The sequence below is a fragment of the Equus caballus genome, chromosome 9 (genome assembly GCF_041296265.1).
Source record: "Equus caballus isolate H_3958 breed thoroughbred chromosome 9, TB-T2T, whole genome shotgun sequence".
Classification (NCBI taxonomy): Eukaryota; Metazoa; Chordata; class Mammalia; order Perissodactyla; family Equidae; genus Equus; species Equus caballus.
Genome location: NC_091692.1, coordinates 85,740,944 through 85,765,463, shown reverse-complemented (window position 1 = coordinate 85,765,463; position 24,520 = coordinate 85,740,944). Strand labels below are relative to the sequence as shown.

The following is a 24,520-nucleotide window of genomic DNA, read 5'->3' as shown; positions in this document are numbered from 1 at the left end:
TATATTTTACTTAGCTCAATATATCCAAAATATTATCATTTCAACATGTAATCAATATAAAAATATCAATGAGATATTTTAGTTCCTGGTTTTTGCAGTGAGTCATTACAATCTGGTGTGTATTTTACACATGCAGCACATCTTAATTTAGATGGGCCACCTTTCAAGTGAAGGATAGCCACGTGTGGCTAGTGGTTATCACACTGGAAAGCTCAGAGCTAGAGTATTTGGGTATTTCCAAAGTATAGAATATTTCTTCTTTTTTAATAAATTATTATTTGCCTGCTCATTGTCATTGCATGAGCAGGAAAAAAATGAATGCTTAGTTAAATAGAGGGCTTAATTATCACTTTACACAGTTGCATCAAGATGGCTTACACGTGCAATCCAATGTGTTTGGAACTGGTTTTGCAGCAGGTGGAATTGGGAAAATTAGGAAGAAAATGGAAAGAAGAAATTAAAATTCTTATTCATAGATGTTCGTGAAAAGAGTATACATTTTTAAGCCCTTCCCCAAAAGTTACCAAGAATGATCTTACCTACTGTTTGACTTAGAATTTCACTTCCAGGAATCAACCATCAGGAAATATTTGCAAATGCAGACTGAGATTTAGGCATCAAGATTTTCACTGCCATTTTGTTACAGAAATTAATATATGGAAATAACTCAAAGTCCAGCATTGTTGAAGCGGTAAATTACGGCACAAACTTGTAACGAAATATTGTGTTGCAACTAAAATTTATGCTTAGGAAGATTTTTGATGATGTGGAAAATTGCCTATGATATAATGTTAAACAAGCAGCACAGGAAATAAAATCACATATTCAATATTAAACAAGCTGTATGAAAGGTGCAATGAAAGACTGGAAGGAACTATGGTGAAGTGATAATGGTATCTCAGAATAGTGGAATTATGAGTGACTCATTTTCTTCTTTCTATTTTGATGAATTTTACAGTTTTTCTCACAATGAGTGTATACTGGGTCCATAAACAAGCAAACAGAAACATGGAAAATACTTTACCTTGTTCACTTTCCCACAGCCACCATAGCTCCCACGAGGAACACTTCCCCTCACACTCTCTTCCCTCCACACGCAGAAGATAGATCTCCCTCTATGGCTTTGGGAAAGAATGGAGAGGAGAGTGGCTTGAGAGAGGGGCTAGCCCTGAAGGCAGCGGAGTGATGGGACAGCTCACCAGATGAGAAGACAGGAGACCAGCCTTCTTGTCTTGGATTTGTAATGCTGACTGGGAAAGTCTCCTCATCACCCTGGGTCCCAGTTCCTCATCTGGTCTGTAAAAGGTGATAGAGATCATTGGGATGAATTCTCTCAGCCCCTTCTGATTCTCTGTCATGAGCCCTCTGATAAAAACTTGACCTTGCACTTTTTCTTCCCTCCCCACAACACATCTTATCAGTTCTAGCTTCTTTGATTCTACCATGACCTCCTCCCTTCCCTAAATGATTACGCAAAATGAATATCTGCAAAATAGCTCCAGAATGGGACCTTGTCTTGTTCTGTATTATGCATCATTCTGTAGTGTCTTTTTTGGGAGACAGGTTTTGCCTTTACATTATAGGCTTAATGTCTCCATTTTCTCTATGCAAATTAAATCCAAACCAATGATTTGACAAACTAAACTCTGAGATTTTCAGAGCATTATAGCTGTATTACCTAAAATGGTACCTGTGATGTGGTAGGTTCTTCATATACCTTTATTGATCAGAACTGTTCTTAGCTTGATAAATCCCAACCAACAATTGAACTTCTGGTCTCTCCTAAAAATTGTGGGATGTAAGACTGTCAAACATCTATGCCACCACAGTATTATCAGCTTCCGGAGATTTGTTCAGTGTACTTCTTTTATTAAATTACTTACTCATATTCGCTCATCCACCAAATATTTTGGGGTATTGTGCCAGTCATTACTTTTTGCCACCCATCAATTAGCAGCAGACTACAGAAGAACTTTTGGGCTTAGAACATTGGGGATTCAAAGTCAAGTTCCGCCTCTTACTAGTTGCATGAACTTGAGCAAGTTACTCTCTCTCAGACTCAGTTCCCTTTTCTATAAAGTGGGGATAACACTACCTGTGTCACTGGGCTAATATGAATGTTCCATAAAATCATTTATGTAAATCACTAACCAAGTTCCTGGGATGAACTTGACTTTATTGTTTTTTAAAGTAGCTATACTGAAGGTATATGGAGACTGTAAAACAATTTTCACAAATGTTACCTCTTGTAGTGCTTGCATCTCAGTGGTGAGAAGACGTATTATTTTCAGCTTTTCCAGCTGGGGAATTGCATGAATGGTCTAGGAAGCAGATGTTTGGGGGCATGGGGACCAACAGAACATTGGCGTCATGAAACGTACTCTTCATGCAATGATAAGGTGTGTGGCTATTAGTGAGGTGTGTCGTGGGGGTTACAGGTGCAGAGGCCTTCGGTAAAGTGAAATTTCAAAAGCAGTAGTTCTCTACTATGGCCTGGTAAGGGAGGGAACTAACATTTGGACATTTGCTTTGTGCTGTAGCCTTCATTATTACCACCATAATCCTTGACTACTAAACACATGTGCAAATAAGGAAACGTGAGTTCAGAGATGTTTATTTGTACAAGACTCTCCAGCTCCCAAGTGGCAGTATGGGCCTTAACTTCAGGTTTGTGTAGTTGAGAAACTCATAGTTTAAATGTTAAAGCAGAAAATCTGAAATTGTTAGGCATGGATATTATAATAAACACAGATAACAACTTCTGAACGCTATCTGCCAGGAAATTTCTAAGACTTTTATACTTATTAACTCATTTAATCCTCATTAAACTCTGTAAGATACATAATATTATATTTCTTATGTTACAGATGAGGAAACTAAGGTGAAAGATATTACCGTACTTGCCCAACATCACAAAACAAAGAAACGGTAGTGATGAGATTCAAATACAAGCGCTGTGGTTTTAGGATCCTCCAACCTAATCCTAATAGAATATTATTATAAGTCAAGCCTCAAATAGGGGTTAAGACTTATGACCTTTATAATCTATACGTAAACCCTAACTTAAAGAATCTATAAGTTGAAAGGTAATGGTGTGCTACAATTGTCCAGGTTTAATCAGAATGGGGAATTGGAAAATTTGCATTTGCAGGGCAACAGGGAAAATGGGTCAGCTATGAAACTATGGCTTTGATTTGAGCATCCATGTTTTCATCAGCCTTTGTCTTCATCTGATTTTTATATTTTCTGTGGAAAAAATAGTCGTAGTTGCTGGCTGCTGCCTACTTGGCTGTGCATTTGGAAGATCTAAAATACAAACGTTTATCTCCATCTGATGAAGGTCTTGGTCAGCAAGTCGTGGGCAATTCATCTTGTTGATACCCTTCCCTAATTTTACTTGTTCAGGTCACTATCTCACTTCTTAAAATTGCCTTGATGTTTTTCTTCTTTCCATTTTGATTTGTGATGCTTGGTGAAAGGCAGTTTTAGAGAGGAAGAAGAACCATAGATTTGTGAATTTTTGAATGGATGAGTAAACAAGGTTACCATTTTTGGTCATATAAGTTGAGTACTGCACAACTACAGAAGACACCATTTGGATTGTCAGTGGTGTGAATAACATTCCTTAGAGTGGTACAATGTATGTTCATGTACCTATAAGACTATTGATGTGTATGTCGTTAGGGTGGCATTCATGTATGAACATGTCTGTATGTGAATATGTGACTAATGTGTCTAGGAATTCATGATTGTGCATGGGTGAATTGGTGTGTTTATGTGTGTTTGTGTCTGAGTATGAGTTTTGATGGCATCCTTGCCCATCTTCCTCTACTTTGTATGTAGGATGTCTGCCACAGCCTGGCTTGATAAGCAGTGTGTAGGTTTGCACCCAGGATGCAAATTGGCGAACCCCAGGCTGCTGAAGCGGAACACGCGAACTTAACCACCGTGCCATCGGGCCTGCCCCTATAATTTTCTTGTATGTAAGAGAACAGCTATAAAATGAAATCATCAAATTTGATGAACAAGTATTCTTAATTCATGACAAGTCATAAAAATATAGAATACTATGTTTCTGCTTTTCTTCTGTATTAATATACTATTAATTCAGTTCATTCATTCTTCAATAAACATTTATTGAGCAGAGACATTCTTCCAGGCATTGTGGTAGATGTTTGGAATACCCACACTCTCTTCAAAGTAGTTACAGACTATAGGAGACACGTGTGTAAACAGACATTAAAACAAAACACATGGTGAGATGAATTTGTGACTTTAATAGACTCACATTCTAATTGGGAGAAGAGGCTAACACAGTGTAGAAATTCTAATGGGATAAGTACTACTTTTGACATGTTTGTGGGGAACAGCTAATTCCATCTGGGTTTGACAGTCCAGAAGTCTTTGTGGAAAAGATAACGTTTTATTGTGTTTTGTTTTATTGAGGTGTGATTTACAGCTAATGAAATTTATCCATTGTAAGCGTATAATTCAATGATATTTTGTAAATTTCTTGAGGAGTACAACCATGACCGCAATCTAGTTTTAGAATATTTCCATGTCCCTAGAAAGTTCCCTGGTGCCCTACAGGCAACCTCCACTCCACCCTCAAGTCACACACTCATCAGATTTGTATTTTACGGGCATTTCATAGAAATAGAATCGGACAAAATATGATTTTTTTGTATATATCTTGCTTCTTTTATTTAGCACAATATTTTTGAGGTATATCCATGTTGTAGAATAGTTTGTTACTTTTTCCTTCTGAACAATGTCCCATTGTATGGTTATACCACATTTTGTTTATTTATTCACTAGTGGATGGACATCTGGATCGCTTTCAGTTTGGGACTATTATGATAATACTGCTGTGAGAATTTGTGTACAAGTCTTCAGGAGGACATAATCTTTTACTCCCGTTGGGTAGATACCTAAGCGTTCGAAGGAGTAGAATTGCTGAATCAGTTGGTAATTTTGTAACAGCTTTATGGAGCGGTAATTCACATACCATAAAATTCACCCTTTTAAAGTCTATAATAAAACACATTTTACATTTAGCTTTTAAAGAAACTGCCAAATTGTTTTGCAAAGAAGTGGTCCCATTTTACATTCCCACTAATAATATATGAGAGTTTCAATTTCTCCTCTTCCTTGTCAACACTTGGTATTGTCAGCTTTGATTATGGCCATTCTAGTAGATATGCAGGAGTATTTTCCTTGTGGTTTAATTTGCAGTCCCTGTTGACTGATGATCTTTAGCCTCTTTCCATGTGCTCACTGTCCATTTGTATGACATCTTAAGTGAAGTATCTAGTATATGTTCATATATTTCACCCTTTGAAAAATTGCAATGTTTGTCTAACTATTTTTGAATTGTAAGAGTTTTTATATATTTCTATATAAAGTATATGTACTTTATCAGATTTATTATTTTCAAATATATATGCGTAACTTAGTGACATTAAAAAACCTGTTTGGTATTAACTGGTAAAGCTAAATTCATATGTATTATCTCATATGATCTAGCAATTCTACCTCTAGTTATATATACAACCGAAGTGTGTACACATATGGACTAAAAGACAGGGGAAAGTATGTTTGTGGCTGAACTATTTGTGTTAGATCCAAAATGGAAACAATGCAAATGTCCATCATCAGTAGGGTAGACAAACGCATTTTGATATGTTCATAAAATTGAACTGCACAGTGATGGATTGCACGCATCATAGTGGAAACAATAAATGGATAAATCTTACAAGAGAACGCTGAATACAAATGTCCAGATACAGGAGATATAAACTATATCATTCAATTTATATAAATTTCAAAGGCTGTCAAAACTGATATATGGTATTAGAAGTCATATCATTGTTATATTTGGGGAGCAAGAATGAATAGTGATTCAGAGTGCATGAGAAAGGGGCTTCTGAATTGCTGGCAGTATTCTATTATTTTTTACCCAAGTAATGATTATACAAGTGTGTCAATTTGTGAAAATTCACTTTATTTCACGTTTATGATTTGTCGACTTTTTCTATACAGGTTATACTTCAATAAAAAGATTTTAGGGGAAAAAAAGGAACATGTACTCTGGTACTAGGTGGATATAAATCCTAGCTCTATCGCTCCCTAGCTGTAGGAACTTGACTTAGTTACTTACCTACTTTATGCTCCAATTTCTTCATTTGTAAAAGGATAATAATAATAGCGCCTATTTCCTAAGTTGTTGTGAGAATTACATTACTCAGTTAAAGCATTTAAAAGAGTATGTGCTCAATAAATATTGGCTATTGTTTGTTGTTATTATGCTCTGGATATTTTTTCTCTCCCTTTATTTTTAATACTGTCTCCATTATATCCCACCCCTAGAACCCATTTTTTCTCTAGGATTCCATCCCAATACTCCAGTCATCTCATTCTGCATACTGTCCTGGATCATGTCATCCTCCTTCATGTTTCCCCACCACCGTTTCTCAGTCCTTCTCAGACATGTCCAAATACCCGATGACATCTCTTCTGGCAACCCAAAGTCAATCAACTGAACTCAACACTTTCCTTTGAAACCTGCCTTTTCCTTTTCTGTTCTCTATTCTTCTCTCAGTTGATTGCAGTCCCATACAAGAGCAATGATACTGAAGTCAAACAGATCTGTGGTCTAACCCTGGTTTTTACTTATGCTAACTGTGAGACCTTATGAAACAATTAATCCCTATACACTTCTGTTTCTTCTCCTTTAATACAAGAAAGATAATATAACCTACCTAGGTTTGGTTGAGAGCATAAAATGCTATCATGCTTGATATTGAGTTGTGGTCTGGAACGTGATAGATATTCAATAAATGCTAGCTACTGTTATTTTTATTATTATGCTGATGGTTTATTTATCTCTATTAGTATAATTAAATCACATTTATTTCTTTGAATATGTCACTTTTCTCTATTCTACCACCACTAGTAGGCTCCAGTTTAGGTCCTCATCATTTTTTAATAACTACAAATGTCTCCTTTCTTTTCCAAACTTGAACATTCAATTTCATCATCTATGCTACCTCAAATTGGTGTATCTAAAACCAAATCATGCCACCTACCAGTTTAAGACCCATTGATATTTCCCTCTTGTTTTTTGGATTGGATCCAAGTTTCTGAAAGTGAATTGCATATGATAGCAAATGATGGAGTCATCTTTCCTGAAGAGGATGTACCATATTGACTTGATTCAGGGGCTCGGACCATAAGAACTCACCAGCTCTCTTTTAGACTTGGGAGTCTTGGTGTAGAGAAACACTTCCTTTTTTGCAAAGGAGGTCAGGGAAAGGGCAATACAGTATTTTCCACTAATGAAATAACAGTTACAAAGGGAGATCAAGTCCCTTGAGGAGCTTGACTCTTATTTTTAGCTCAGCTCAAAGGGCTCTAGCCTATTTTAGCCAGCCCTGGGACTTCCCACAGCAATCTGAGAGATGGATGTCCTGGCTGCAAATGTGCTCAGATATTCCAAGTGAAAGAAAGCTTGTGTTTTAGAGTAGAGAGATGATACTCATCACCAGACCATGGGAGATACATTTTGACTAAGAAGAATTTGGCATTTTTTGGGAGCCATTGGCCATAAGCAGTTCTGTGACACAGTAAACAAAAGCTTGTATTTGATAGTCAAAGGCCTGGGTTCCAATTCTGCCCCTATCAGGTATTAGTTGTTGAACATTGAGGACAAGAGTTAATCTCTCTGAGTCAGTTTCCTCATTTGTGAAATAGGAATGATGATTCCCATCTCAAAGTGCTATTGTGAGAATTAAATGAGATAAAGCACATAAGATGCCTGTCACATAACAGGTGCTCAGAACATGGAGCTCCTTTCTCCAGGTGGTTAGTGGGTTCTGGTGTTGGCTTTCACTGGCTGCATTACTGCAACATTACCTTGGGCACACTGTTTAGCAAGAAGGGACATGAGATCAAAGTTGGTCCACCCTCTAGACAAGGGCAATTAAAAGTGTCCCAGGCTAGCAGCTCAGGGCCATGAATCTATTTCTTCCGGCATCTATTCCTGCTCCGATCAAGCAATTTGTTCCAGTCCTTGTAAAAGGGTCCCTGCCTCTCCACATCTGGGTCCTGTTCCTCATCTGAAAGGCCGTAGAGAGCACACTAGAAGGAGCAGAGTGTTAAATGGCCTCAGATATAGAATTGTGAACACTGAGTCCTGTTTATCATTAAGTCTAAATTTATACTGTGGGACAGATTCTCTGCTTCTGGACCTCATTTGAGTTGAATCTTGCTCATTAACCCAGATTTGTTTACTTGTATTTCATTCAATAAATTCTTCTGTCCTATGCTACCCTGCAGCAATCTGTAATAGTTGTTTACTATAACATTTTTCCAAAGATAAAATGAATAGAAAATTAAAAAACATACATTTTGAAACCAGATATCTGGTTTTGAATATCAAAACTGTTTTAGTTTTGAATACTTAAAGTTTTAAAAATACTATTTGGTAAAAAATAAAATAAATGAATCAAACAATAAATTTGGAAAACCATTTGCAACATATTTGACAGAGAAATAATTAATGCCATATATGAAGATCTCTTGCAAGCTAATTAAAGGAAGATAATCAGCCAACGGTATAATAGATAAAAGACATGAACTAGCAATTATAAAAAGAAAATAAAAATAGCAAATGAACCTATGAAAGATTGAGAAGACTCACTGATGTAACCACGGACCCACTAGGACCAGTTCAACTGACCCGTATTATCAACAGTGTAATTAAGAGTTGTTGTTCAGGAACTGAGAGTTGACCCCTTGTCCAGTTCAGGCCAATTGAGACCACCAACCCATCAACTGGGCCTGTGAGAATGCCTGATAGGTGACCCTTTTGATGTTGAGGGGCTGAAAACATCACCCTCATCACGCTAACACCTCCATTTTGTGAACATGCATCCTATGAAGAGCCGTGCTGCTTGACGATGCTTGCACAGATCATCAATTACTTCACTTCTCCCTACCTCCAGTCATCTATTCCCACACTTCAGACCACCCTGCCCTTTTATCCTGTAAATTTTGCCCCAAACCTTGGATTAGAGACACATGTTTGTGAGCTTTGCCTCCTGTCTCCTTGCTGGTCAACCTCACAATAAAACCCTCTCCTTCCTCAAAAGCTGTTGCTGAAATAATTGGGTTTTTATGTGCATCGAGAAGAGAACCCTATCTTTGGGTGGCAACACTAATAGTCAAAGAAGTTTAATACATCCATAAGACACAGTGATTTTTATTCTATGTGCCACATAGGCACCAGTTATGAGATGGTAACTTGACGGCCTTTGGGTTAGTAGAGGGAGGCGTTGGGTTGGGAAGAACAGGCAGTTTGACCACATGATCTCTCATAACACCTAAGACCTCTTTCTTATTATAATGTACTATCTTGTGTTTGGTCACAGACAAACGATAGGAGCAATTTCTTGCCAGAAATATACATACGTTGAAAGAGATACAGAAAATTTAATTGTGCCTCCTTTTCTCTAACGTTACCTGGCACGTGGTAGATGTCTGCATACAGAGCCGGTTAGTAAAATTGTCATGTACATCTCAGGTTAGTGAGATATTGTCTCCTCTCATGAGATGGGCCAGTGTGAAATAGGAGGGGTTCATCTGCCAGGAAAGGAAATGGTTGGATAAATACAGAGGAGAACATTTATTGAGCATAGTGCAGGGACTCTCCTAAGAAGCTTACACGTTACCTTATGTAATGTTCACGGCAATCCTAAGAGGTAAGCATAGTTACCCTTATTTAAAAATGGGGAAAGTGAAGCTCAGAGAGATTAAACCACTTGTTTGCGATCTCAGAGTAAGGAAGAGAAGGGTTGGGATTACTAATACCTGGATATGTTAAGCCCACCAACCCACCGCCAGAGGGATGAGCAGAGTAGAAACCCACGTTTTACATTGCATTTAGCTTATTCTTCAAGGTTTAACAAATAAACCTGGTGTTGTTTTAAGAAAAAAATATATTATGTTTAAATATGTACCTTTTGAATGTAACTAGTGATTTTTTAAATCAAGGGGCAAGTCATCTGCTCTCAGCAATATTTCTGCAAGCAGAGAATGTTTGTTGAGAAAAAAGTATTCTGATTTGAAGCTAGAATCTGCAGAGTTTTTTCTAAGAAGTGACGAAGATTCCATGTGATAAGTGTATATTTGAAAAAAATTGAAATTTTAAAATAGAACATTTTAAACTTTCATCTTGACATCTTGAAAAGCACAGTTCACAGTTTTGAGAGTGTTCTCCATCGATTCCAGTTTACGTTAGGTTACACTGTTCATATTGAGCTGTAATCATATTGAACTGTGTTCTGACGGAGAATTTTGTGTTGGAGAAGATTCTTCATTATTATAATAAAAGGCTATTTTCAAGAATCCCAATGAGTAAAATAGTCTTTGGGAGCTTAATGGCAAAGAGAAGGATAGAGCTGAGGAATGTCAAAGTCCTTAATTCAGGAAGATAAGTCAAGCAGATTTAGATATATATATATATATATACACACAAGATTTTTTCCTGGGGTCTCTGCTCAGCTAATAAGCCTCACCTCCTTTACTGATAACTGCTATCTTCCAACAGATATGGACCTTGGCCACCATAATTTTACTCTGTGACCCTATTCCCCCAACAGTCCCCTTCCATATGGCTTACAGAACCAAGAGTGGGCACATGACCCCTCGAAGGATTAATCATATTCTCCCAATTCAGGATCTAAAATCCAGATTTAAAGATGGTAGTCAAATTCTGCTGGTCACATATGAGAGGTGTGTGAACTTCGGAAATATAGGATGGCCATCTTTTGCCAGGTACCCAGAGAAGCAGAGAAAATCAATTTGTAGAAAGAAAAGAATAAAGGAGGCATGTAAACAAAACTTGGGATGCCACTGAGGACGGGACTGAGGAAGTTCGGGGCTTGATTTTTCTGACAGGTTTCTGTTTCCAGGTTTTAATCTCTTCTGACTGTGTTTCCTTTCTTTGGGTCCCATCGAACACCCCTGTCGCCTTTTGATAAATTCCACCTTTCCTATTTTCCTGCTTAAACTCGTTTGTGTGGGTTTTTGTTTACTTACAACCAAAAGACTCTTGATTAAAACCCCAGGCTGTCACCCACATGGAGGCCAGCCAAGGCTATTGTTTCTGGGATGGCCTTGTGTTACACAGTTCTAGAAAGTGAATCAACCAGGAAGTTCCCTCTCCAACTTCAAGGCAGCAAAATTGAATGCTGGGAGCCCTGGGCACAGCTGAGGCTAAGATTCGGAGAGAGCAAATCTAGCCGGAGCCCAAAGGGAAGAATGCCAGGGAATTTCTGAAGTGGCTTATTTCCCAGGGTTATTGTGAAGTAAGTGAGACAATATATATATAAATGCTTTCTTTATTGTAAAGGGTGAAATAGTTCAGTGGTTTAGGGCACAGATTCTGCAATCAAGTTCCCTGAGTTTAAATCTCGGCTCTGTTGCTTTTCTGGCTGGGTGACCTCAGGTAAGTTAAACTCTCTTTGTCTCATTTCCTTTAATCTGTAAAATGGAAATGATAAAGAAAATTGCTACTTGATAGGGTTACTTTGTTGATTAAATGAGTTAGCATATGGAAAGTGCTTGGAACAGCTCCTGGGACTTGCTGAAGTGCTGTTAAGTCTTTGTATGTGTTTGTTATTATTGGGGTTTATGTAACTCTATTGTTGGCCTTCATTGTCACACAGACGTTGTGATACTTGCTGTATAAATAACTATGGTGTTCTACACTGTAACCTATAGAGTGTACCGTATGTGACATAAATTTCCCTTGAGTTTAGGTTTTATGGTACAGAAAAATAAAAGAAATCAAAAGGCATTTACTAAACTCTTTTTTAATGCCAGGCACTGTACATAGACCATTTAATTCAGGCAGCACTAACAAGCCTGTGTTGCATTTATTTTTATCTCTGTATTCCAGATGAGGACACTGAGGAGGAGAAGGGTTGAGTACCCTGGTCAAGATCTCAGAGGTGACATATGGCAGAGCCCAGTCAGGTCTAAACCCAAGACTGATTGTCTTCCAACTGGCAAGTCTACAGCTTTAATCTCAATGCACAGCCATATTTAAGATCATGTAACGACCTTTACATGGCTTTATATGGCTTCTTTGCTTTCTCAAAGTCAAAGGTAATTTCTCCTGCAAGGATTCTTCTAAGTAAGACACACTCTGCACCTGGCTTCTCTTTTTTCTTCTTTACCTGGGGATGAGCCAAAAAATACAGAATAAACTGATTGCAAAATACTGAGAAAGTGTAGCTTAGAATGAAAGGGGGTTGTGGCAACATGAGAGGATCTAGGCGGGCTGGGTGTTGCTCAAGATGTAAGGCAGATTTGAGAGCACTGAAGAGTTTCACAAAGTCTCGCTACAACTGAATAGCTTTTTATGATTGCTAGAAAAGCTTATCTGATTAAAAAAGGAGCTGTGGGAGTTGGGAAGACAAGTAACAACCATCTTTCAGAGTCTCCAGGACTGAACACTATGTAGGCCCACAATTCATAATGCAAAACATCACTACATTCGTAATCAAAAACAAATTTTGATTGATACAGGAAGAGTTCTGTAGTTTTACAGACATGGATCAATTGATCCCAGAACATTTTTCTCAGTAGTCTCCCACCCTGAATGTTACAGCTTAATCATACACACTTAAAGGAGATTTGAGGAGTCCACCAGAGGCCCTTTGCATCTCTTTTTGTGGGAAGAGTGGAGCTCAAACTCCAGTTGAGTTCCAGTGGTTCAACTGCTCAACTAATTGAAGTAGTAAAATCAAGCTATGGCTTTGGGAATTTGTCATGCTCTTCATCACTTCTCTTCACATGCTGCCCAGGAAAGCATATACTCACAGGGAAAACAGTATACTTTCTGTGAAAATGCAGCTTCTAATTAATCTTTCACTCAAGTAGTGTGAATTGGCTCTCAGAAAACAAAGACAAAACAAAAGGAACTCTGCTTTGTAGTGTTTGCTAATATTTGTCATACGAATACCTCTGTTATGGCTGATTACAAGGGTGTCTGTATTTAACAACTGGCTAGCAACATTTCAGACTGGCAAAATTCCCAGTACAAGATGGCTTTGGAGCATCTCTGACCCTCCTAAGCCAGGCGTAGGTAGAAATTCTGGAGCCAACATCACCAAAGATGAATGCAGAACACTCTCTCCTCTAAGATATTCGTGGAATCATGGAATGAAGACCCAGAATTGGTGTCTCTCAGGCCAGCAACATTTGATTCTACTTTTTTCTGCCAGCTTTATTGAGGTATAATTGACAAATAAAATTGTAATATATTTAAAGTGTACAATGTGATGATTTGATACACGTATACGTTGAGAAAGGATTCCCTTCATGAAGTTAATTAACATATCCAAAATCTCACTATGTACCTTATTTTACTTGGTGAGAACGCTTAAGTTCTACTTTCTTAGCAAATTTCATTTATACAGTGCAATGTTATCAGCTATAGTCACCACGTTATACGTTACGTTCTCAGACCTCATTCATCTTGTAACTCAAAGTATGGACCCTTTTACCAACCCCTCTCCATTTCCCTCAACCCCCAGTCTGGCTTATTTCACTTAGCATAATGCCCTCCAGGTTTATCCACGTCATTGCAAATGGCAGGATTTCCTTTTTCGTTAAGGCTGAATAATATTACATTGTGTGTATATATATACACACTGCATTTTCTTTATTTATTCATCCATTGATTTACACTCAGGTTGTTTCCATACCTTGGCTATTGTGAATAATGCTGCAATGCACGTGGAAATCTTGATAACTCTTTGAGAGAGTGATTTCATTTCCTTTGGACATATACCCAGCAGTGGAATTGCTATATCATATGGTAGTTCTATTTTTAATTTTTTAGGAACTTCCATACTGTTTTCCATAGTGGCTGTACCAGTTTACATTCCTGCCAACAGCATACAAATGTTCCCTTTCCTCCACCTCCTCATCGGCCTTTGTTATCTATTGTCTTTTTGGTAAAAGACAATCTATCAGATGTGAGGTGACATCTTATTGTGGTTTTGATTTGCATTTCCCTGATGATTAGCGACTTTGAGCACCTTTTCATGTACCTGTTGTCCATTTGTATGTTTTCTTTAGAAAGAAGTCTATTCATATCCTTTGCCCTTTTTAAATTGGGTTATTTCGGCTTTTTGTTATTGAGTTGTATGCATTATTTGTATATTTTAGATATTAACCCCGAGTGGATGTGTGGTTTGCAAATATTTTCTCCCATTCCATAGGTTGCCTTTTCATTCTGCTGATGGTTTTCTTTGCTGTGCTAAAGCTTTTTAGTTTGATGTAGTCCCACTTGTTTATTTTTGCTTCTGTTGCCTTTGCTTTTGGTGTCAAATCCAAAAAAATAATTGCCAAGATCAATGTCAAGGAACTTTTCCCTATGTTTTCTCCTAGGAGTTTTATGGCTGCAGGACTTTTATGGTTCAAGGCTTTAATCCATTTTCAGTTAAGTTTTGTGTATGGTAGAAGATAGGAGTCCAGTTTCATCCTTTTGAATGTGGATGTCAAGTTTTTCCGGCACCATTTATTGAAGAGACTATCCTTTCCCCCTTGTGTATCTGTGGCACCTTTGTCAAAAAATAATTGACCATATTTGAATGACTGTATTTATTTTTGAACGTTTTCTCGAAGGAGCAAGAAAAATAAAAATTGTGGAATAAAATAATTAGCCAATTTGTGACTTCTTCCTTTCAGCTTTGTCCCTACGCTCAGGCTGAGTGGGTCAGAATTACATATATTCAACAATAAATATTCAACAAATATTTATTGAGTTCTTACATGGATCAGACATGGGGCTAGGTGATGTGGATCAAGGCTGCCCCAGGGAGAGAAGCCCAAGGCATCCTGGCCTACATGCCGATCTATTTGACCTGATTCACAGCTAAAGTTATACGACCACACAATAACCAGACCCCACCTGCACTGATACCATTTTAATGGCTTTTTACATTATCTTTCCTTTATCTAGTAAAAATAATTCATGTACCCATACCTTATAAATTTAGCCCTACCCCCAACACATTGCAGCTCTTCACTGTCCATGGGTCCTGTCACCATGCTGTTCTCTGAATAAAAGAGCACTACTGCCAGACCTTGAGAGTCCAAGAAATCTTTCTTTTGACTCCTCAGCTTGTCGAGCCTGCATCATAGGCACTGGATATGAAATTGTTTGCACAGAGATGGGGAAATGGATGCACTCAATGTCTTCCTGAATCCTAACTCTCTAAAGTCTAATGAAAACCACAACATGATCACCAGACCCAATCCTAGAAATCCATCCCCATTTCTGATCTCTAGTTCCAGTTCTGCCTCTTCATTATTAGCCTTCTGCTTGCTGACACCTCTTGCTTCTTATTGAACGAATATTTATTGAGCCCCTACTATGAGTCAGGCACCCTTCAAGGTGCTTGAAATATATCAATAGAAAAAATAGAGAAAAATTCCATATATTCTGCTGGTGATAGATTCCACCAGCTCATCAAGGCATCATTGAATAGTTAGTTTCCTCAAAATTCCATGCTATTTCTAACTTATTTCCTTTCCTCCATAACCCCTTCCAGTTCCTCGTCTGTCTGATGAACCTCTAGTAATCCTTCAAGACTCATTTAAGTGTCTTTTCCTCTATGAAGTCATTCCTGACTCCCTTCCTCCAAACAAAGCTAATGCCTCTTTTCTTTGTGCCTCTGTAATTTGATCACATTTTTTCCTGTCTGTTTTCCACTTTAGACTGTGAGCTCCACATGGAAAGACAGGGTTGTTATTGTTGTTATATATATTAACCTGCTATAGACACTTATTAAGGTGTAACTAACACAAGAGACAGAATGTTGAGTATTCCAGGTATCTAGTTAAGCCAATTTGTGATACAAACAATTTAAGAATACACTGCTTTAAAAATTCTTGCTTATGTCTAACTGAATTTTAGGAGTGCTTCAGAAGACTACTAATCACATTTGGATTCAGAGAATATCTGAGAAATGTGGGAATGTTGGCGAAATCCAACCTCCTTCATTATAAATCTATAAGAATCCCTAAGGGATTTGCATTTTGTTGAACTTGAAACAAAAGAATAAGCAGCCAAAGATATAGAGGTAGGTGGTAATCTTCAAATCTTTGTGGAATGCATTCATTTAGTAACCATTTGTCCTCATCATTCCTGCACTGGATTACACGGTGTCCTTTTCTTATTCAGAGTGTTCAGGACAACGTGTTATTCATCTCTGCAGTACCAGCACCTAGTATGGTACTGGCACTCAGTGAGTGTTTGATGAATAAATGATACGTTAGTCAAACAACAGGTTTAATAGGTATTTATTAAACTGATCATCCATGTGAACAAAATGACTGAATTACCACAATGTCTCATTATCTAGGCACTACCACAGGCATCAGAAACTGCTGTTGCAGACTATAGTCAATTACTAAAGCAAATCTCAGATGCCAACGAAAATGAGCTGCCATGGAGGAAATATGCTTACTACATGAAATATGAAATGAGAGGCTATGTTTTACTTTATGTCTAAGAAAACCTTGACTATGATGAGGCGACATAATTTTTGTTGGACGAAATCTTTCAATATAAAAACAAAAAGTTTATTGCCCAATAAAATAGTTTTTTAAAACAGCTTGGTTTTGTATAAATGGCAAACCTACCACTGTAAAAGACAGCTTCGGCTACCAAGTCAATGCACACCAACGAATATTTAGTGAGCACCCACGGTTGAGCTCGTGTGATGTGAAGATGAATCGAAGAGTGCCTTCCCTCCAAAGAGAGTTTCAGAACAGTGTGGTTGCCTCTGGGATGAGGCGTGGTTTAATTAAGAGACAGGTGAGTGAGCAATTGACAGATCTGGGTTTTAGCTTTTAAAGCATGAGCAAACTTGGCCATGACATTTAGGCTATGAACCCAGGATGCATCCGTTGACTGCTTATCTTGTGCCAGACACTGGAGTAGGTTCTAGCCTCAATCTAAGCAATGCCTGGAGCATAGTAGATACTCAATAAATTTTTGTTGAATGTGTGAATGAATGAACGAAGGGAGAACATTAAATTCTTCTCTGCTCCTGCTTGTTAACATTCAGGATTTGGTGGAAAAACCATGATTAGGGAACAATGCACAAAGTATTATTCTGCTTGAATAAAGGTGAAGGGAGACTTAAAGAATATCAGCCTGAACTATATTTTAAAAATACTAAGTTTTCCAGGAAGGTTGACCATTTCAGGCAGAGGAAACAAAGGCCTCAAAGTGAGAGAGACCATGGTGGTCTCCGAGAAATGCAAATCCCTTGGTTTGGCTGGGTAATCGGGTGGGATAAGTATGGAAAAGCATGGAGCTGAAACAAGAGACAGGTGGGGCAATTGAGGAAAATGTGTGTCAGCTTCACGTATGCATTCACTTAACGACATCTGTGAATGGTACAGCCACTCTGGAAAACAGTTTGACACTTTATTATAAAGTTAAGCCTACACACACAGTATGATCCAGTCTTAAGTATTTACCCCCAGAGAAATGAAAACATTAGTTCACACAAAACTCTGTACATAAATGTTTATAACAGTTGCAGTCATACACTAAGATATCACCTTACACCTGTGAGAATGGCCATAATCACCAAGGCAAAAAGTAACAAATGTTGGAGAGGGTGTGGAGAACAGGGAGCCCTCATACACTGCTGGTGGGAGTGCAAACTGGTGCAGCCACTATGGAAAACAGTATGCAGATTTTTTTTCAGAAATTTAATTTCAGAAAAAATTAAAAATAGAAATACCATATGACCCAGATATCCCACTGCTGTATATTTACCTAAAGAACTTGAAATCAACACTACAAAGAGGCTTATGCACCCTTATGTTCATCGCAGCATTATTCACAATGGCCAAGACATGGAAGCATCTCAAGTGCCCACCAACTGACGAATGGATAAAGATGTGGTATATATATACAATGGAATACTACTCAGCCATGAAAAAATACAAAATAGTCTCATTTGCAACAACATGGATGGACCTTGAGGGTATTATGTTAAGCAAAATAAACCAGACAGAGAAAGACAAACACTGTATGATTTCGCTCATATGTGGAAGATAACCAAACACACAGACAAAGAGAATGGTTTAATGGTTACCAGGGGGAAGGGGCTTGGGGGGTGGGCACAAAGAGTGAAAGAGTGCACGTATATGGTGACTGACAAATAATAATGTACAACTGAAATTTCACAATGTTATGAATTACCATGACCTCAATAAAAGAAATTTAAAAAAAACATATCCAGAAAAAAAAAAAAACCCAAAACTGTAAACAACCGAAATGTTCTTCAAGGAAGAACAGATAAACTGTGGTACATCCATATGATGGAACGTTATTCACCAACGAATGAAATATCGATAGATACAGCCATTTAAATGAATCCCACAGGTGAGGGAAAGAAGCCAGTTTCAAAGAGTCGCACAATGCATGATACCATGTATATATTAATCTTAAAAAAACCCTGTAGTGGCAGAAAACACATCAGTTAGCTATTAGGGGTCAGGTCTGGGGGAAAGAGGTGACTACAAAGGGACAGCTTGAAGGACTTATTGAGTGATGAAACTGTTCTCTACTCTGTGTTGGAGATCGCACAAATCCATACAAGGTGTTAAAATGCATGGAACCGTACTCACATCAAAAGTTAATTTTACTCTGTGTTAATTTAAAAATTAAAATGAAAAGGTGCTTGCAAATGAGATGAAGCCTATAAAAGGGCTCTTTTTAAAGTTCAAAATTCCATATAGAGTCATCTTTAGTCCTTGAATTCACAGCATCTCTAACTTAAGTTTCACCAAGTACGAAGGACATTTTTTTGTTGCCAGACAATATGTTCTATTTCTGACATAATGTTTCGTTTAGACGAGTCACATCCCGCTTTACTTTTTTTCTATTTAAAAATGATACAAGTTGTACCTTTACTTTTAATTTATAAATTCGTGGGTTTTAAACTTCTTCTGTGGAGAGCTTAAGGAAGAACAAATGTCTCCTGTCTTGGTGGGATGTTAGACTTGGGATATGCAAATATTAACACATGAAAAGTCCCTTTTGTGTGCTTAAATTGGATGAGGATTCATAGGGAGACAGCCTGAGAAGGAGACTGAAATTTCCCCTCAAGACGCCGTGGCGGTGGACAGGGACATGAGGACTCTGTGGACTTGCTGACTCCAGTCTCTTGCTATGAACCCTGACTCTCCAGTCCAGAGCTCATTTTCCTACAGAGGAGGAAACCAAAGCCTGGAGCAGCCTTGTTTCTTGCCCAAGGTCATACACAGACCAGGATTAAAACCCTGTTTCTCAGATGGCTGGTTGAGTATTTTCTGTTTTATGCTCTGCTGATTGACGCTTCAACTGTCTGCTAGCATCTTTTGCGAAACTAGCCCAAGACTGTGCGGGTAATCCTTTTGCCTTCATGAAACAGCCTTAAAAACTGATGGGAAATACACAGTTCATTAACCCCATGCTTCATAGGAATAAAATAAATAAATAAATCTAAGTAGCCCTCTTTTCTTTTTGTGGGCGTTTGTGAGAGTTGCTTCACATGTGAGGGAGAAAAAGATCCTCGAGAGGCAGCCTGACCTTGATTTGATAATCACTATTTCTCAGGCACAGAGAAAATGCCGATGTCCCTTTTATGGGGCGAACCTAGTCTCTGACTTGCTTTTTGGAAAGTGGACGTGATTTTCACACTCTCTTGCCTAGTTTTATTTATCATATTGTGGGGGCGCGTTCCAGATGTCTTTCTTGATTTGTGATCAGTTGAGGATTGAACTCACTTCCACCTTTGAAAGGGCAACTGGCCCAAGTGTCAATCTTATTTCCGACATAGGGTAGCTTAGCACATTGCAAATATAGTAGCCCAGGAGTCCAGCAACTTGATATGGATTGCGACTTTGCCACTAGTTTACCATGTGACCTTGAGCAAGTTATTCTCCTCTGTATGGCATCACTTTTCCTATTTGAAAAACAGAAGATTTGGACTAGATCAGAAATGATACACACCTGGCATATGGTCTCCTTTTTCCCGATCTCGGGGCCATCTGGGCTTTACTAGATGATCATAGACTAGATCTTCCGCTTTGATTCCTAGAATCTTTATCCATGGTAATATAAAAGTGCTATAAATATCAATCATTATTACTCATTGGTGTATCACATCAACATACTTTTGATGTCAAAACATTTTTTGTTGGATGAAAGATTAAACAAATATTTTGATATTTGTGCTGGAACTAAAATCACTCTCTGACATCTCGTCTGACTTTTGTACCTGGAGCTGCCAAAACCTGGCTTCCTATGTCCTCACCTGCAATCGTGACACCATCCTCCTTGGTGACAATTTCTCTGCCATGTCCCCTTCTCATTTCACTTATCTGAGAGTTGTACCTACCAGAACCACTTCAGAGTTTTCCGTGGCTCTTTAGACAAAGACTTTTGGGTACTTATGTGAATAAAACAGATTGTTATCAGCATTAAACTACATTATGCACAGGGTGTGCCTCAAACAGGAACTGGTACCTGGATAATAGTATTAGCATCATCATCATTATTACTACAGTTGTTATCATTATTAATAATTTAGGAAGAAGGTGTCTGCTTATCTATTAGGTATTATCATTAAATATGTAATCTGCAGCTTCTCTATCTTCTCGACAACAACCAAATTTGTAGCAGCTTCCAGATCTGAATATTCATTCCCTACTCTCTGAGGATGACTGAGCCCAGCCCAATTTCACTAGGACTATTATTTTATTATTTCTGGACTTTGCTGATAGAAAGTCATATAGGAAGCCTTGTTGTCTCAGATTTCTTTCAAATGGGAAATTTTCACGTTTTCTCTTTCATAACCAAAAAGAAAAGTAGAGAAAGAGAGAGGGAGAAAAAAAATTCATGTTGCCATGCTACAAAGTTAATTCTTTGTTTCTAAGAAATACAGTCTTTCTCAGAGGCTTTTTCTATGCCCCCACCCCAATCTAAAATAGATCTTCCTATTATTTTTTCATAGTTCCATGTACACTTCTTTCGTAGTTAGAATACATTAATCAGTGTATGTTTTCCTACATTAAAGTGTAGTCTATATGACAGCAAGGACTTACCACTATCTCATCCTCTTATCTTCTTTGCTTACCATTACCTGACACAGAATAGGTGCTTAATAAATAGCTGTTAAATCAATGATTCCTAATATGAGGTCAAAGGTGGAAATAATTTGAAGAAACCTTGTTTCCTGTCTCCCCGAGGGAGAAGAAACTGTGTTGAGCTCATCTGCAGAAGTAGAGGTAAGGTACCCAAACAAATCCATTACTCTTCACAAATTCCTGGCCTCAGCCTTTGGAGACTATGATGGTAATTTTATGTGTCAACTTGACTGGGCTAAGGGATACCCAGATAGCTGGTTAAACATTATTTCTGGGTGTGTCTGTGAGGATGTTTCCCGAAGAGATTAACATTTGAGTTGGTGGACTGAGTAAATCAGATGGCCCTCCCCATCGTGGTAGGGATCATTGAGCTAAGGGCCAGAATAGAACAAAAAGGTGCAGGAAGTTTGAATTCACTTTCTGCCTGACTGTGGGAACTGGGACATTAATCTTCTGTCCTCACGCTCCTGGTTCTCAGACCTTCAGACTCAGACTGGAATCTACACCATCAGTTCCCTGGCTTCCAGGCCTTTGAAACTATATCGCTGGTTCTTCTGGGCTTGCAGATGGCAGATCACGGGACTTCTTTGCTCCCATAGTCTTATGAGCCAGTACCTTATAATAAATTATATCTGTATATATATATGTCTCCTATTGGTTTTCTTTCTCTGGAGACCCCTAACTAACACAGAGACAGAACTTTAAAAATGATTACTATTCATTTGATCCTTTTTCTTTATAAATGTTATATCCTCTTCTCTTTCCACTCAGAATACAATCAGGCTTTTAGACAGGGCTGAAAAGTAACCTCTGTTGAATGTGAATGATGTTAAGCCAACTAACCATATCCTCTGTCTCCCCATGAAATGATCAGCAAATTTCACATTTTCCAGTATTGCTTTTGGAATCTATCTATCTATCATCTATTTATCCAACTGCTTAAAAAATGCAGCAGCATGCTGCTATGAGTCTTTAGGTGGAGAGCAGGCTGGTTTGCACAGACCTAATCACATCATGGTTGCTTCCACCACACTCTACGTTGTTGTTTACATATATTATCTTAAGCCCTCATTTTGGCCCCACATGATAGATTTTGCTCCCATTTTGCACATAACAAATCTGAGGATCAGAAAGGACAACCAGTGTGCCCTAGGTTCTAGGCTTAGTCTTTGCTGCCTTCTAAAGATACATGATGTTGTGGGAGTGGGAAATGAAATAGAACTTTTTTTTTTAAGTTGAAGGACCTATAAGAAGCAAGGCCTGAAGATGTGTAAGGGCACAGTGTACGCAGGGAACCTGGAGATGTAGAGGCAGCCTAGAGGAGTGTGTCAGGAAATGAAAGAGAGTGGTACCCAGCGGGTCTGGGCTCTGGTTTGTAAGTCTGACCAATAAAGTAGTGATGGCAAACTAGTAGCTGTTAACATCACACTACTCTCTTTGGGAACAATAGGGTTCTTATCTTCTTATTCCTAAGAAAACACAGCCTTTCCTTTCAACCTTCAGCTGTGTAATTGATGATAGAAATAATTATCAAAGGGTTTAGAACTGGCTAAAAGTCATAGAAGTCTCTCTTAAAAAAAAAATAAAAAGAATTCCATGGTAATCCATGTTATATCCAATCCCTGAGTGGATGTGATGCCAATTACTGCCACCTGCCCCATCTTGTCTCAGTTACAACACCCCAGGGAGAGCTGCACTTAAGGCCCTGTCAAAAATGTCAGCTCTGCTTCTGGGGCCAGATGCAATAACTTCCCTTGAAGACTGCTGGGGCTGGGTCCCACGTGAAAACCAACATTAAATCTTCCCTTAGGCTAAACAGGGACTGCCAGTCTAGCACTCTTTTGTCAGCATATATAGGGAGACCGAACATTTCCCTCCAAAAGGAATGTGCCAGATGCAGTACCAGATGCTCTAGATAGGTTATTTCATTTAATCCTCAACACCTGAAAGCCTATTTATCATCATTCCCAATTTACACATGAGAATATTGAGGCTTCAAGGTCACTTGCTTTATGTGGGTAAACAAAGATTTTAGTCAACTCCTCACCCCAACCTCTATTCTCTATCTTTCCTACTATAAATGGTAAGAATTTGCTCAAATTTCTTTTGCATTCTTTAATTGGAAGCCTTCAATAACTTTCTCTCCCCTAGCTTCAAAATTCTCTGTTTCCATCCCCAATTCCTGCCAAAAATCTAACTTGAAGTCTGGCTGACTTGAAACATGCACCACCATGTTGGTTTTTCACAATGGTACCCTTGGAAACAATATCGAGAGTAAAGAATGTTTCTGTTGAGAGGGCCCTAAATGACAAATATAAAAACAAGACAGTTATTGGCTATAGTTGCAAGTTTCAGCCAAAAGAACTGTTAAAAAGAATGCAAATAATTGTTACCAGTTACTGAAAATGTTGGACTTCTTTAGCTCCATGAGCTCCTATACTTGATGAGCACTTAATGATTTCAGGTTACTTTTGCAGGTAACATGTCATTAGATGCTCACAATAGCCCCATTAGGCAAATAAATTAGGAAATGTAGCTGTCCACCTATAAAATTCCTTGTCCAATGTCTCCAAGCTGTCGGTAGCAGACCCAAAATTTAGTTCTAAGTATTCTAACTGCAACCAGTGCTATTCTCACAGCTGTCCAATTGCCTCCCAAAGCTGCCCTAATATGTAATTATTTAATATTCATTTGCTTATTTATTCATCATATCCTTTCAACAATATTAACTTTTTTCCTTGGACAGACATTATGCCGAGTGTGTGAAACAAAAAAATATGGCTGGCTCTCTGTTATCAGCTCACAATCTTAACTGAAAGACTGGTGTATAACTAATAATCATAATTTAGGAAAATAAAAACAACAGCCAAAGATTGAGATCATCATAGGGAGAGATGGAGTTTTGTTTAAATGCTTCACAAAAGCTGCTTGATGTGGCTTTTGACAGATGATAAGATTTTGCCAGGTGGCTAAACATATGAAAAACTTATGTTATTTTTCCCCCAAAGTCTATTATATTTAATTAAAAGAACAATGGCTTAAAAAATATCCAGTGATACCCATATCTTAATTTAATTTCACAAGTCATACTTCTGCTTTTCTATATCTCAGGATGACATTTAATTTCATTAGGTTTTCCTTGAACCTAGATGCTTTTCCAGTCGCTGAGTGTAATTTTTACACATTTGGACATACACACAGTGTTATATTTAAAGGATTTTTCTCTTCGTTAATCATTTAATTAAGGATCTCTTTTCTGATTATTAATATTAGGAAATATGAGTGTTCT

The 24,520-nt window shown here is 38.0% G+C and overlaps 2 long non-coding RNA genes across 7 annotated transcripts in view; one reads left to right on the top strand and one right to left on the bottom strand.

Moving 5' to 3' along the window:
• The window catches only part of LOC106781007 (uncharacterized), a 142,841-nt gene that overhangs the window by 19,572 nt on the left and 98,749 nt on the right, over window positions 1-24,520 (bottom strand). For all 6 annotated transcript variants that reach the window (XR_011421426.1, XR_002810504.2, XR_001377500.3 and 3 more), the window contains one exon: window positions 1,025-1,296. This is a non-coding gene — a long non-coding RNA (uncharacterized lncRNA). The remainder of the gene's footprint in view (window positions 1-1,024; window positions 1,297-24,520) is intronic.
• On the top strand, window positions 11,227-14,737 carry LOC111775033 (uncharacterized). The gene is made up of 3 exons (XR_002810503.2): window positions 11,227-11,509; window positions 11,963-12,171; window positions 14,464-14,737. It is a non-coding gene; the product is annotated as an uncharacterized lncRNA (long non-coding RNA).